This window comes from Stenella coeruleoalba (genome assembly GCF_951394435.1).
Source record: "Stenella coeruleoalba genome assembly, chromosome: 9".
In the NCBI taxonomy this organism is placed as follows: domain Eukaryota; kingdom Metazoa; phylum Chordata; class Mammalia; order Artiodactyla; family Delphinidae; genus Stenella; species Stenella coeruleoalba.
Window position 1 is genome coordinate 70,252,068 of NC_137155.1, and position 13,951 is coordinate 70,266,018.

The 13,951-nt window shown below is 35.6% G+C and overlaps 1 protein-coding gene across 14 annotated transcripts in view; it reads left to right on the forward strand.

Annotated features, from left to right (window-relative positions):
- Positions 1-13,951, forward strand: part of FOXP2 (forkhead box P2) — a 531,942-nt gene that overhangs the window by 134,433 nt on the left and 383,558 nt on the right. The gene's annotated exons all lie outside the window — the stretch shown is intronic.

Below are 13,951 nucleotides of genomic sequence, written 5' to 3' on the forward strand. Positions count from 1 at the left end.
TCACATAAGATTAGCAAATTGTATCCATCAGTGTATGAAAAGAATTATTTACCATGACCAAGTGGGATTTACCCCAGGCCTACCAGGCTGTTTCACCATTTGAAAATCAGTCAATGTAGTCCATCACATCAACAAGCTAAAGAAGAAAAATCACATGATCCTATCAGTAGATGAAAAAGCATGAAAAATCCAACATCCGCTCATCATAAAAACTCTCAATAAGAAAAGAACTTCCTCATCTTGATAAAGAATATTTATAAAAAACATAGAGGTAACATTATACTTAATGGTGAGAAGCTAAAAGCTTTCCCATTTAGGGTCAGGAACAAGGCAAGGATGTTACTTCTGACATCATTCCTTTTCAACATTGTGCTGGAAGTCCTAGATCATGCAATAAAACAAGAAGAGGAAATGAAAGATATATAGACTGGGAAGGAGGAAATAGAACTTTTTTGTTTGCAGATGACATGATCATCTATATAGAATATCTGAATAAATTTCTTAAAAAAACCCGTAGAACTAATGAACAATTAAAAGCAAGGTTGCAGGATACAAGGTTAATATACAAATGTTAATTGCATTCTTATATACAAGCAGTGAACACATGGAATTTGAAATTAAAAACCACAATACCATATATATTAGAACCCCACAAATGAAATACTTAGGTATAAATCTAACAAGATAGGTATAGGTTCTATATGAGGAAATCTACAAAACTTTGATGAAGTTAATCAAAGAACTGAATAAATGGAGAGGTGTTGCATGTTCACGGATAAGAAGACTCAGTACACTGTCAGATGTCAGTTCTTCCCAAATGTATCCATAGATTCAGTGCACAATCACACACCACAGCAAGTTATTTTGTGGATATTGACAAACTGATTCTAAAGTTTATGTAGAGAGGCAAAAGATCCAGAATAGTCAACACAATATTGAAAACAAATTTGGAGGACTGACACTACCCGACTACAAGATTTACTACAGTAAAGCTGCAGTAATGAAGACGTTGTGGTATTGCCAAAAGAATAGGGGAATCGATTAATGGAACAGAAGAGAGAGCCCAGAAATTGGCCCATATAAATATAGTCAACTGATTTTGACAAGGAGCAAAGGCAATTGAGTGGAGAAAAAATAGTCTTTTCAGCAAATGGTGTTGGAACAACTGGACATGCACAGTCAGAAAAAAGTGCATCTAGACACAGTTCTTACATCCTTCACAAAATTTAATTCAAAATGGATCACAGACCTAAATGTAAAATATAAAACTATAAAGCTAGAAAGTAACATCAGAGAAAATCTAAATGACCATATGTTTGACAATGACTTCTTAGATGTAAAACCAAAGGCATGATTTGTGAAAGAAAGAATTGATAAGCTGGAATTAATTTAAATTACAGTTTTCTCCTCTATAAAAGACACTGTCAAGAGAATGAAAAGAGAAGCCACAGACTTGCAAGTACATATCTGATGAAAGGACTATTATCCAAAACATATAAAGAACCCTTAAAACTCAACAATATGAAAACAAAGAGCCTAATTAAAAAGTGGGCCAAAGACCTTAACAGACACCTCACCAGTGAAGATGGCATGAAAAAATGCCCCACAGCAATGTCATCAGGGAAATGCAAATTAAAACAAAGATACTACTACAAACTTATTAGGACCACTACAAGTGGTCCTAACACCAACTGCTGATGAGGATAGGGAGAAGCTGAACTCTCATTCATTGCTATTGGGAATGCGAAGTGGTACAGCCACTTTGAAAGAGAGTTTGGTGGTTTCTCACAATACTAAACATAACACTTACCATTTGATCCAAAAATTGCTCTCTTTGGTATTTACCCAAAAGAGTTGAAAACTTATGTCCGCACAGAAACTTGCACACAAATGTTTTTGGAAGTGTCATTCATAATTGCTCAAACTTGGAAGCAATCAAGATGTCTTTTTTTTGATAAGTGGATAAATAAACTGTGGTATATCCAATCGATGGAATATTAGTGCTAAAAAGAAATGAGCTCTCAAGCCATGAGAGACATGAAAGAAACTTAAATGCATTATACTAAGTAAAAGAAATCAATCTTAAAAGGCTGTAAACTATATGATTCCAACTATATGACGATCTGGAAAGGTAAAACCATGAAGACAGTTAAAAAGATTAGTGATTACCAGGGGTTGGTGGGGGGAGAGAGATGAATAGGCAGAACATAGAGGATTTTTAGGGCAGTGTAACTGCTCTGTCTGATACTATAACAGATACATGCTATTATAAATTTGTCCAAACTCTTAGAATGAACAACAGTGTAAGCTAACCCTAATGTAAACTGTGGATTCCGCATGATAATGATGTGTCAATGTAGGTTCCTTTATTGTAACAAATATACCACTCTGGTTTGGAGTGTTGATAATGGTTGAGACTATACATGTGTGGGGATAGGGAGCATATGAGAAATCTCTGTACCTTAAAACTGCTCTCGGGCTTCCCTGGTGGCGCAGTGGTTGAGAGTCTGCCTGCCGATGCAGGGGACACGGGTTCGTGCCCCGGTCCGGGAAGATCCCACATGCCGCGGAACGGCTGGGCCCGTGAGCCATGGCCGCTGAGCCTGCGCCTCCGGAGCCTGTGCTCCGCAATGGGAGAGGCCACACCAGTGAAAGGCCCGTGTAGCGCAAAAAAAAAAAAAAAAAAAAAAAGCTCTAAAAAATCGTCTTATAGCATTCCTTAGAAACTTAGTATTTATGGTCCAAAATGCAGGTTTTCAAACTTTTAACTCTGTAAAAATGCAGGCAAAAATTAGTACTTAGTGGCTATTTCCTAATGGTTAGGTGAATTGACTGATTAATCTACTATCACAAATGAAACAGTATTACAGCAGCTCTTTGTTTACTTTTTAAAAGTGAGGGAGAATCAAGTTCTATATTTTTGGAGTTCCATCTATTTCATTTGTTTTATCATTCAAAAGTGTTAACATCTAGTAAATACATTGCCATATTATATTGTTACTAATTCAGCCAGATATTTCTTTGGAATGTAGCAAAATATTTTGCATTAGAACAAATAATTTCTTTGAGACGTCTTTTATCATAAGGACAGATGTCATGAGTTTCAAGCAGTAAATGTGTAGATACCAGGGTTTTTTTATTGCTAGTTTTTGTAAGTCCCTGCAAATTTGTGTTAAAGGTTTTGCGTCATGTCAAAAACTTTTGTGAGCTCCTCTTCCCTTTTTATGTGTCTTATGCATATATAGTATTTTTATTTGTTTTGGTAGGAAATGTTCATGTATTAAATGTGGTGGCAGTCGGTTTTGATATACACTGGTTTAGGAAAAAGCATCTGCAGAAGAAACTGAGTATTTGGTTATGTTGAAATGTGGGTGGAAGACAGCTGCTTTTAGACCCCGTCTTCATCACCCAGTGCCACACCAGTGAATGTAAAATGCTAGCGGGAATTTCAGGAACTGAGATTGCCTACTCAGCCAAAAAAAGCATAAATAAAATAATTAAAAGATTTCATCATATTACCATAGTTACATGAGCATTTTGGTTTCAGAAGTAAAAAAAAAAAAAAAAAGTTAAAGAAAAAAAAGAAAAGATCTCTACAGAAGTCTTCTACAAGGAACCATTCTTCTGCATGGGGTTCTAAGGTCTGGAATAAGTAAAAAGTTTTATTTAAAACATATTCTGCATTTTGTGACATTCACGTGGAACTTTTTGTGTCTGTCTATGTCTGTATATGGCATGCCTGATTTGGAAAACAAAATGTACTTTACGTGTGTTTTGCCAAAAATAGGCAAGAGCTTAGAACAACTGTTCACCTTCAAAGAACGATCTAGTATGAAGACAGATGCAGCATTTAATCTTTTACCATACTCAAGCCTCCTTCATGAAATATTCACATGATCAGTGTTGGGATTGTCCTATTTATTACCTTAGTAAATGCTAAAAGATGTATTGTCTTCCTTGTTTCTGTAGAAGCAAAGGAAAGGAAACAATAGTACTGAGAAGAATTATATGTTTCACTTTTTTTTGTAGGAAACCTCTACTTCATTTCTGTATAGCCTATGATTACAAATAACTTCCCTTCAAATTCTAAAGTACATTCATTTCCTTATATTAGTCATATTTTACTATATTTGCTTCATATTTGTTTCATATCATGTACTGAAATATTTGCATTTTATAAGTACAAACTTTTCATCAATAGAATAATAAACTCACAAAATGTGGATACACACTCTGAAATGTCTTTTCCTTGAGAATTTTCTTCAAAATATAAAAACCATGCATTGTTTCATTATATTTTGTTTGTTTCTTTTAAAACATATTATTTATTTCATGGGTATTGTATGCATCGTTATATGAGGGGTTGTTATGGGAATTGTTTTAATCATTTATTATTCTAGTTAGAGAAGAAAATTGTTTACATGATAGCTCTCAGAACTATACCTAATTTTGTTATAAATATTACTAAAAAGAGTTATTTAAAAACAGCCTTCTTTCAAAGTTTAAACTGCTCTTCCCAGGGAGTAATGACTTTTAGACTGAGCTTATTCATTTCCACTTTCTTTAAAGTTGATCTTTTTTCTTTAAATTTTATTTGGATAACTGATGATTCAGGATTTTCTAGACAGATTTGTTGCATGACTATTTATATCACTGTTAACACCACTTCAGTATTTGTCTTATTTCTACATTTAATACTTAAGATGCTTATTGATTTTTCTTCTGCAAGTTATTGGCAATTCTTAGGTTTTTTCATTAATCATATAAAGATTCCAGATATTTCTAGATTGGACCTTTTTAACTCCTTCCATAGGATTTTATGATTTTGTTAATAAGTAATGGAAATTAGATAAAATGTGATCCATGAATCTGGAATTAATTCTCCTTGAATTTCTAATGCATTTATGGTATTCTGATGACACAAATGGTTGTCTTTTCATCATAGAATAGAGTTGATAACAAATTCAATTTTTATATTTTATTACTACAACCAAGTATTTCTTATGTCCACTTTTACTAACTTAAATACAAAAGTAATACACATATAAGATATTCTCTGCCTTCTAAGAGCTTTCATTCTAATTTAGGAAGAAAAGATGTTTATAGTCCTTTATTTTTGTTCCATATGTTCATTGAGTAAAAGATTTTTTGAATATCTACTGTAAGTATGCCAGGCAGGTTACTGATGATGAATAATACTTACTTTCTCCCCTCAAGGAGCCAAAATCAAACTAGGTAAAGGATTAACTATGCAAATTATTACTATGTTAAAAATACTGCCCTTAAGATGTATACAAAGCTATGGGATTACAGAAGGCTAAAGAACTAATTCTATTGGACAGAGTAGTGGAAAGCTCCACAGATGGTGTGACAGAGGTATTGGCCTTGATATGAGTGGGATTTTTACTGCCATAAAATGTTGAGAAAGGCATTGTAGGCTATGTTAATGTTGTGAACACACATCTAAAAATGTGTGAAAATACATGGTGAGCTCAAGGCTTATGAGAAATCTAGTGTGGTTATAATGTTGGGCATGATATAGAGTGGCATGATAGGAAATGAAACTGAAAAAGGAGATTTGGAGCCATGTTCAAATTTTTATTTTATTCTGTAGGTAATGGGAACCCATTACAGGACTTAAAATAGGGAATGACATAATTAGATGCCCTCCATTACTGTCTGCCCAATCCAGGCTACCAGTGTTAATGTCAGTACTGCCCTCCCTGCTTCCATTCTTCCCCACAACTAAAATCACTCCCATGCCTGAAATCTTCCAGTGGCCTCCCAGTGTATTTAATACAACACACAATGTCCTTATTCCAATTTACACAAATTCATAGGTGACTTGGCTCCTGTGTGGCTCTCCAGTACTATCTTTTAGCTTGTTCTCGACCCACGAAGCTTCAGTCGTGGAGGAGAGAAAGTATGGAGTCAGGAGAACCTTTTGTAAGACTATTGGAGAAATTTAGATGAAGAAACAATGGAGCTATCCTGGAATCAGGGCAGTGGGGATGAGGGTGAAAGGAGGTAACTTGAAAATTCCAGCCTCTGTAGGTCGTTGGTTGGAAGGAACAATGAAAGATATGAAAGATGATTTCCCTGATAGGAAAGATATTTAAACCTAGGTTACCAGAAAAAACTGAAAGGTTTATTAATAAAATTTGAGAAGTAGTTTGGGATGGGTAGTTTAGTTTAAGATACAAACATTTAGTTTGGGATTTAGTTTGGGATTAGGCACCGTATACCGATTAGGATGTCTGCTCAGCTCACAATCCCTTCTATAATTTGCCCCTGTCACCCACACACCCTCACTTCTACAGAGGTGGCATCTTAAGTCAAATTTATAATTTGACCCTATCCCCATGGCCATTTTTGATTGGACTAGAGGTCAGCTTCCAGAATTTAAGATTGGCACAAGCAGGGTCAATATGTTTATAACTGGGACCCTTCCTTACAGTGTGCGTTTGAGAGCTGACAGTCTCCTTTAATACTTTAATCCACTTACTTTGTGGACTGATAACCTTGCTAGAAAGTTACTCTTTAGTAAGAAGATTGAAGCAGATGTGCAAGGAGAAACAGACAGGAAAAGAGAGAGGGAACATACTCTCTGCTCTCATACTTCTTGAGGAGTGGCTACGTTTCTGTTTCTGAATTCCTATAATTAAGTCCTCTTGTGTACTTAAACTAGCTCAAGCTGGTTTCTTCTACTTATAAGTAGAAACGTACTGCCTAATACAATTGACCTTGGACTTGTCAAGTTTGTGGTTCTGATAGGACTCCTAGATGGGAATATCCAGCACCTATGTAAAACTGCAGGTGTCAAACTCAGAAGAGAATCCTGTTCTGGGTACAGAAATTTGAAAGTCATTCAGATTGAGATTCCACTAACTTTTGTCAGGCACATTCTATTATTGGCTGGGCGTTATGCCAGTCCTTTTTATATTTATCTATACCACACTGTAGTGATTCTTTGATTTCTTCAGGGGTTAGGTGGGCCAGGTATGTGCTGGCTGGGGCTAGGACTAAGGGTTTAGTTTCAAGGTGTTCATCATCACCCAGTGAAACATTCAAAACTAGAAGGAGATAGCCCAACACACTGATGATAAAAGCATTTGAGAAAACAAAAACGAAGGTGAGGTATAAGGGAAAGGAGAGGGATAGTAAAGCGGGACAGAGCTCCAAATCAGGGGCAGGACAGAAACCAGATTAAAGCAGGTGTAGGTTTGAAATAAGCGACCAGGGTGATTACCCTGAACATCTTTGTGTGTCCAATAGGTCACCTTCATGCTCTGGCTAGTGCCTGGAGTGGGAGTGGGAGAGTATTTTTTTTTAATGTAAGGAGGAGGTTGTTGTTAAGATTGGGACCTTTTTTGCATTATGTTTTTGAACCAATTGTTGGCTTTCAGAAAAGCTGTAGGACTTTATATGTTTATCTTACTACCTACTGATCTTATATTTGTTCTAAGTTTTTGTCAGTGTATTCTCTTCAGATTTACAAATAAAAATTATATTGTATAAAAGTAATAGTAGTAGTTCCTTTCCCTTTCCAGGTTGTGTTGCTAAGGACCTACAGAAAATAATGTTCTGTTTTATTATTTATTCCTTCTTTTCTTCGAAATTTCTCTGTGTGTGTGTGAAAGAGAAGTTCTGAGGAAAGATTAAGCTCTTTTGATATGTTTGGACCACCATAAGAAGGCCGAGGTAACTGTTTAGTGAGGCAGGAGGAGTCCATGAAACAGATGAAGTGTGACCTTCTAGACCAGGATAAAGAGCCTTTTGTGTTTGTTTTTGCAGGAGGTGGTGAGAGAGGATAATTGACAAATTTCAGTATTTAGGTTTTTTTCCATATAATAAATTAGGCCATATGCCATCCTTTCTTAGTCTCTAGAACATTTTCAATATAGCAATGGTATTTTCTGTTTCTAGGAAGTTTCATGCATAACATTTTCATTTCCATTATGTTCTAACTCACCTGATTTCCTTTTCGAAATAAACTTTTTGTTTTAAGTTGACTGAAAAATAGAGAAATTGTACAGATAGTTTCTGTATACCCCCTAACCCCCCACACACTCAATTTCCCCTATTATTATTGTATGATATTACTATGGTATATTTGTCACAATTCATGAACTAATATTGATATATTATTATTAGCTAAAGTTTATATTTTATACATATTTCCTTAGTTTTTGCCTAATGTAATTTTTCTGGATACCGCATCCAGAATAACACACTAAATTTAGTTATTATGTTTCCTTAGGCTCCTGATGGCTGAACCGTTCTGCTTTCCTTTTACGCCCCCAAATTATTTAGGAAAATAAAATTTTCAACTGGTTGAGCAATTTTCTTTTTTTTTTTTTTTTCCTGTGGTATATATATATTTGGCCCATGCAATATAGTTTTTGAAATTTGTTGAAATTTTCTCAGTGTCCTATGATATGGTCAATATTATAAAAGTATGAATGCTAGTCAGTGTAGTATATTCCATAAGGGACAGGACTTTTGTTACAGATTATATATACGTGCATACACATAAATTCAATTCTGTTATACCTTTTACTCTTATTTCTATTTATCAAATATTTTTACTCATGCTAATACATTTGATTTTATTCATGCTAATACAGCTGATAAACAGGCACGTTAAAATCTTCCTAAAACCTTGTGTTTCTGTCATTTGTTCTTTGCATTTCTGACAGTTTTCCATATACATACATTCTATTTTATTCATTTTATAAAGGTTCATGATCATTATTTTTTCATTACGGAATGTACCTTTTATTTACCCTCTTGGTCTAGTTTGTTTCCTTGCCTTTATTTCTACTCTGACATTAACATTGCCTTCCTGTTTTCTTTCACTCTGCAAAGTGAATTCCACAGTGCCTTGAACATCATTTGGGCTCAAATATTTGGAGAGTGAGTGAATGAATATATGGATACTGTGTTCATACCTCTTTATAAAAAGGAGTGCAGGAAATACATGAGCAATTTTCCATGGAAGAGCTGGCAATTTCAGCATGTATGAAATATGTTGATGTTTTCTTCCTGTCCTCTAAAAACTTTTAGAGTTGAAGAAGCTGTGAATATCCATAAACCCAGCCAAACATATCCAATAGCCAATGTTACATAAAAGAAATAGAGGGACAATAATGGTTAACCATAGCTTTTTTTTTGACACTTAAAATATGACTGTTGTCTCCCGATGGTTCATTTACTTGACATTTTAGTAGTTTCCTCACTGCTTTTTCAAACTAATTCATCTTACAAATAAAAATGCATATTATTTATAACACTGAATCTGCCACATGAGTTTTGTAACTGAAAGATTTTCTGTTTCTTTATAAAATGACCTACAAATATATAGGTGAATAATATTTATACACTTAAAAGTTTTATTAGTGTATGAGATTTATTCTATTAAAAAGGACGCAGGAAAAAAGCGTTTAACATTCTAAACTTTTTTTTTTTCTCTCACTGTAGAAGTATTTCATTTTCATATTCGGAAACACGTTGGGACAAAACTGTGCTAAAGGGTTATTGTAGAAGAACTGTAAGAATGAGTCAAGAACACATATATGAGCTATTCACAGGCAGAATATAAAAGTGATTGCCCTCTGGCATTAAAAAAGGTGTAAAGATGGTTTGAAGATTCATTGAACATATCTACACAGGTACAGTGACATGATGGATTTGAAATAATAGACAGTAGAAGCCAAAGTTGCTTCCACTGACTACAAAGTATATCCTTCAAGTTAAACAAGCTTTTTTTTTCCAGTCAAGCTACATTACCACTTTAAGTGAGACTTGTCTTCAAAGCATCTTTTAATCAACTTACTTAACAAAAATTTATTGACTCTTTATACTAGGGGTAAAGTAGTGAACAAGAAAGGATCTTATCCTTAGCAATCTTAAAATCTTGGGCTTATTCCATTTAGTAATGTACTTCTCCATTTTTTAAAGCACACCTAGATTCTTCTTCAGGTGTCATCTTTAAACCATTAAAAAAAGTCAAGGAGGGCTTCCCTGGTGGCACAGTGGTTGAGAGTCCGCCTGCCGATGCAGGGGACACGGGTTCGTGCCCCAGTCCAGGAAGATCCCACATGCCGCGGATTCGCTGGGCCCGTGAGCCATGGCCGCTGAGCTTGCGTGTCTGGAGCCTGTGCTCCGCAATGGGAGAGGCCACAACAGTGAGAGGCCCGCATAGAGGGAAAAAAAAAAAAAAAAAGTCAAGGTAACATAAAGAGAAACACAATTTATTAATTTATTGTCCAGATACTTTACAGGGCTTTATATATGTTATTTATACTTTACTACAACTTAAAGAATTTGGGGGTTTATGAGTTAATGGGTCCATTTTATTTTAAAGTATTTTTAAATTTAATTAATTTATTTATTTTTGGCTGCATTGGGTCTTCATTGCTGCACACAGGCTTTCTCTAGTTGCAGCAAGCAGGGGCTTCATTGTGGTGTGCAGGCTTCTCATTACAGTGGCTTCTCTTGTTGCAGAGCACAGGCTCTAGGCACATGGCTTCAGTAATTGTGGCATGCTGGCTCAGCAGTTGTGGCTCTCAGGCTGTAGAGCGCAGGGTTAATAGTTATGGCGCACGGGCTTAGTTGCTCCGCGGCATGTGGGATCTTCCCGGACCAGGGCTCGAGCCCATGTCCCCTGCATTGGCAGGCAGATTCTTAACCACTGTGCCACCAGGGAAGCCCCAGTAGGTCCATTTTATGTTTAAAGAAACTAATGTTCAAAGAAGTCCTAACTCATTCATTTAATTTATTTAAGAAATATTTATTGAGCCCTTATAACTAGACATAGTTCTAAGTATCAGGGATTCAGGTCACACAGCTAATAAGCATCAAGGCCAGGACTCAAATTCTTGTCTTACTCCTAAAACTTGTGCTTTTTGCAAGATTTCTTTTAGAACCCTTGTTGAATGAATTGTCTTCATAATTAGGTAACTTTGTAAAGGTAGACGGAGGTACCAGATACTTGAGAGGTAAGGTGCAGTAGATATGTTAATTACACTTTCAGTAAGCTATCCACACTTTATTTTTTAAAATTATGGTGTACTGTACCATATCGTGTGTTCTGTCTTTTCAGAACTCGAGTATTTCACACATGGCTTTTTCCATGTGTTGTTGAAAGGCACATTTGGAATCGTGTAATTTTTGTGTAACGTTGTCTTCAAGGTTATCTTCTTTTTATTGATCACTGTGTTTTATAAAATAATCTCATGATAAACTCCTTTCAAAATTCTAAAGCTACAGCTTTGCTCAAACAGGATTTGAGATATCGTTTTCTTCCATATATTCTATGTAATATGGTTTTGTTCTTAGTATACTTATTTTATCTCTGATTATATTTCAGAAACTTGCAAATCTATATTTATAATCCAGAACTTTTTAAAAAGCTCTCCATCAGAGTATCTCATTGTCTACCAACATATCTCTTATACCTTAATATCTCACAGACATGTAAAATTCAACCTGGTAAAAGTGGTAATCCATCATCTTTTACCCCAGATCTTCTTCTCTTCTGATGCTTGTCTTGGGAATGGCAACATCATCTGCCCAAGTCAGACATATGCGTGCTAAGCTGTCTTTGTTTTTCTTTTATTTCCACATGCCCAGTTAGTGACAAAGTCTTATTTATTCTATTTCTTTAAAACTTCTTGTATCACCTCCCTCTCCTCTCCATCCCTTTTGCTACTGCCTGAGTGAGTCACACTTCTGTTCAGCAGTATTCTTCTCACTGGCACCTTGCCTCCTCCTTGACAAACCTTTCCTGAGTCCCAGAATGAATGGTGGTCTCATGCCCACTGACCATGATTCTAACATGGTACCCATTGCAATTGATGTTTTACTTGTTTTCCATGTTTTCAGTTCACTCCTAGGCTAGAAGCTCTTTGAGAATAGAGGGATATCTTGGCTTTCCAATCATTGTATAGTGCCTAGCATGTAGGAGATATAATAATAGTTGGAAGGAGTGAAAGAATGAAGAGTCTATCTTAAAACTTTTGGAAGTACCTGGGATAAAAATAAATTAAAACTGAAAGAAAAGTCAATGCATGGTCATTCAGATTATAGTTTCTTTGTGCCTGGAAAATCTGTTGCCATTTAATTCAGAACATGTGAGTTTCAGCTTACTGTTAGTTACAAGTGGGTTTTTAAAATAAATATCAACAAAAATATAAGGATAAAAGAAGGAAAATATTGAATCAGCTTATTTTTCAAGTCTATCCTTGTCCCCAGTAAAGACTACAGCTATGTGGATTTGACTTTATACACTTATGAAAATTAGCAGTAGCTAAAACTTAATGTAACACTTATTTTGGGCCAGGCAATGTTCTAAGCATGTTATATGTATTAACTGTTTTTATCCTCACAACAGCTAAACAGGGCTGATATTATTATTATTACTTATTATTAACATTTCCAATTTACAGTGAGTAAACTGAGCCACAGAGGGGCTAAATGTTTTTTCCAAAGTCCAACAGCTGAAACAGGATGGATTCAAACTTTATCCAGTTCATCACTCAAAAATATTTATTGTGTTCCAGGCACTCTTCTTGCCACTGGGGATACAGCAGTGAACAAGACAAAGTCCCTGCTAAATATGTGACTTATGTATTTGTGTAGGATGTCAGATAGTAATATGGGATCGGGGGGGAAAGGAGTGCCTGGGTTGGAGAAGAGTGGTATTTACCATTATATATGGAGTAACCAAAGAAGATCTTCTAATAGAGTCACGTTTGAGCAGAGTCATGAGGGAAGTGAGCCAACCAGATACGCTGATATCTTGGGAAAAAATATTCCAGGGAAGTAGAGTAGCAAGAACAGATTCCCTTAGGTAGGAGCATGCTTTTTATGCTTAAAGAACAACAAGGAGGCCCGCATGGCTAGAGCCCAGTGCATAAGAGAAACAAGAGTGGTAGGAAATGAAGGCAGAGAAAGAGAAGAGCCAAACCCTATGAGAATTTCTAGACAATTGCAAGTGCTTTGGTTTTTAACCCCTTAAAACGAAAGTTGTTGTTTCAATTGGAGAAGAGGCGTTTTGAAACATGATTTAGCTTTTGCGTTAATACCATCACATCAGTTGCTGTGTTCAGCGTAGTCAATAGGGGCAAGAGAGAGAAAAAAAAAAAGACTATTTGGGAAGCGAACATAATAATCCAGATTAGAGATAATGGTGGCTTGGACCTAGATGGTAGTAGTAGAGGTAGTGGTGGATGGTAATTCAAGAGCTTGCTTTTTCAAGGTAGAAACAATAGAATTTGCTGGAGTCTTATGTGTCTTAGTCATCTTATTGGTGGATTGGTGGATATTTTATGATCAGTTAATGTCCTTATACAAAGCAGGAACAGAAGGCCAGGGATTGACCAATTATGCCAATTATCTGTTGACAAAGAAATACAGTATTATAGAACGATTTCTTTAAGAGTGAGCATAGGGAAACAGCAGTTGCATAGGCTGGTATTGGAGTTCTATAATGGCCCAAATATACCAGAACTGTATGAGGCAATGAAAGAAAGGATCTCAAGATAGCAAAAAAGACAGTGTCAATGTGCACATTCCAAAATTAAAAAAAGAAGCTGTCAGTAGTTTTACTTATCATAACTATTCAGTTTCCTGCCATAACATTTTAAAATATTACAAACCTTATGGCAGTGCTTATGACAATATTTTTTGACTTTTAAGTGGAGTTTGACATTGTCTTTTTCTCAGGTTGAATGTGAAGAAGTTTTCTGTCTTAAAAACATCAGAAACATTGAGTCGTAGACTAGCTGAAGAACACCTAGAGAGTTTTACTTATATGAATATAAACTGTATTGTTTTACAGTGCTTAGACTGTGATGAAGTCTGTGGTTCCGTAGTAGGCAGAGAAAGCCTGGCTAAGCTATTAATAGTTTAGTATCTTATTTCCTATGGGAATGTGGCTTCCATTTGA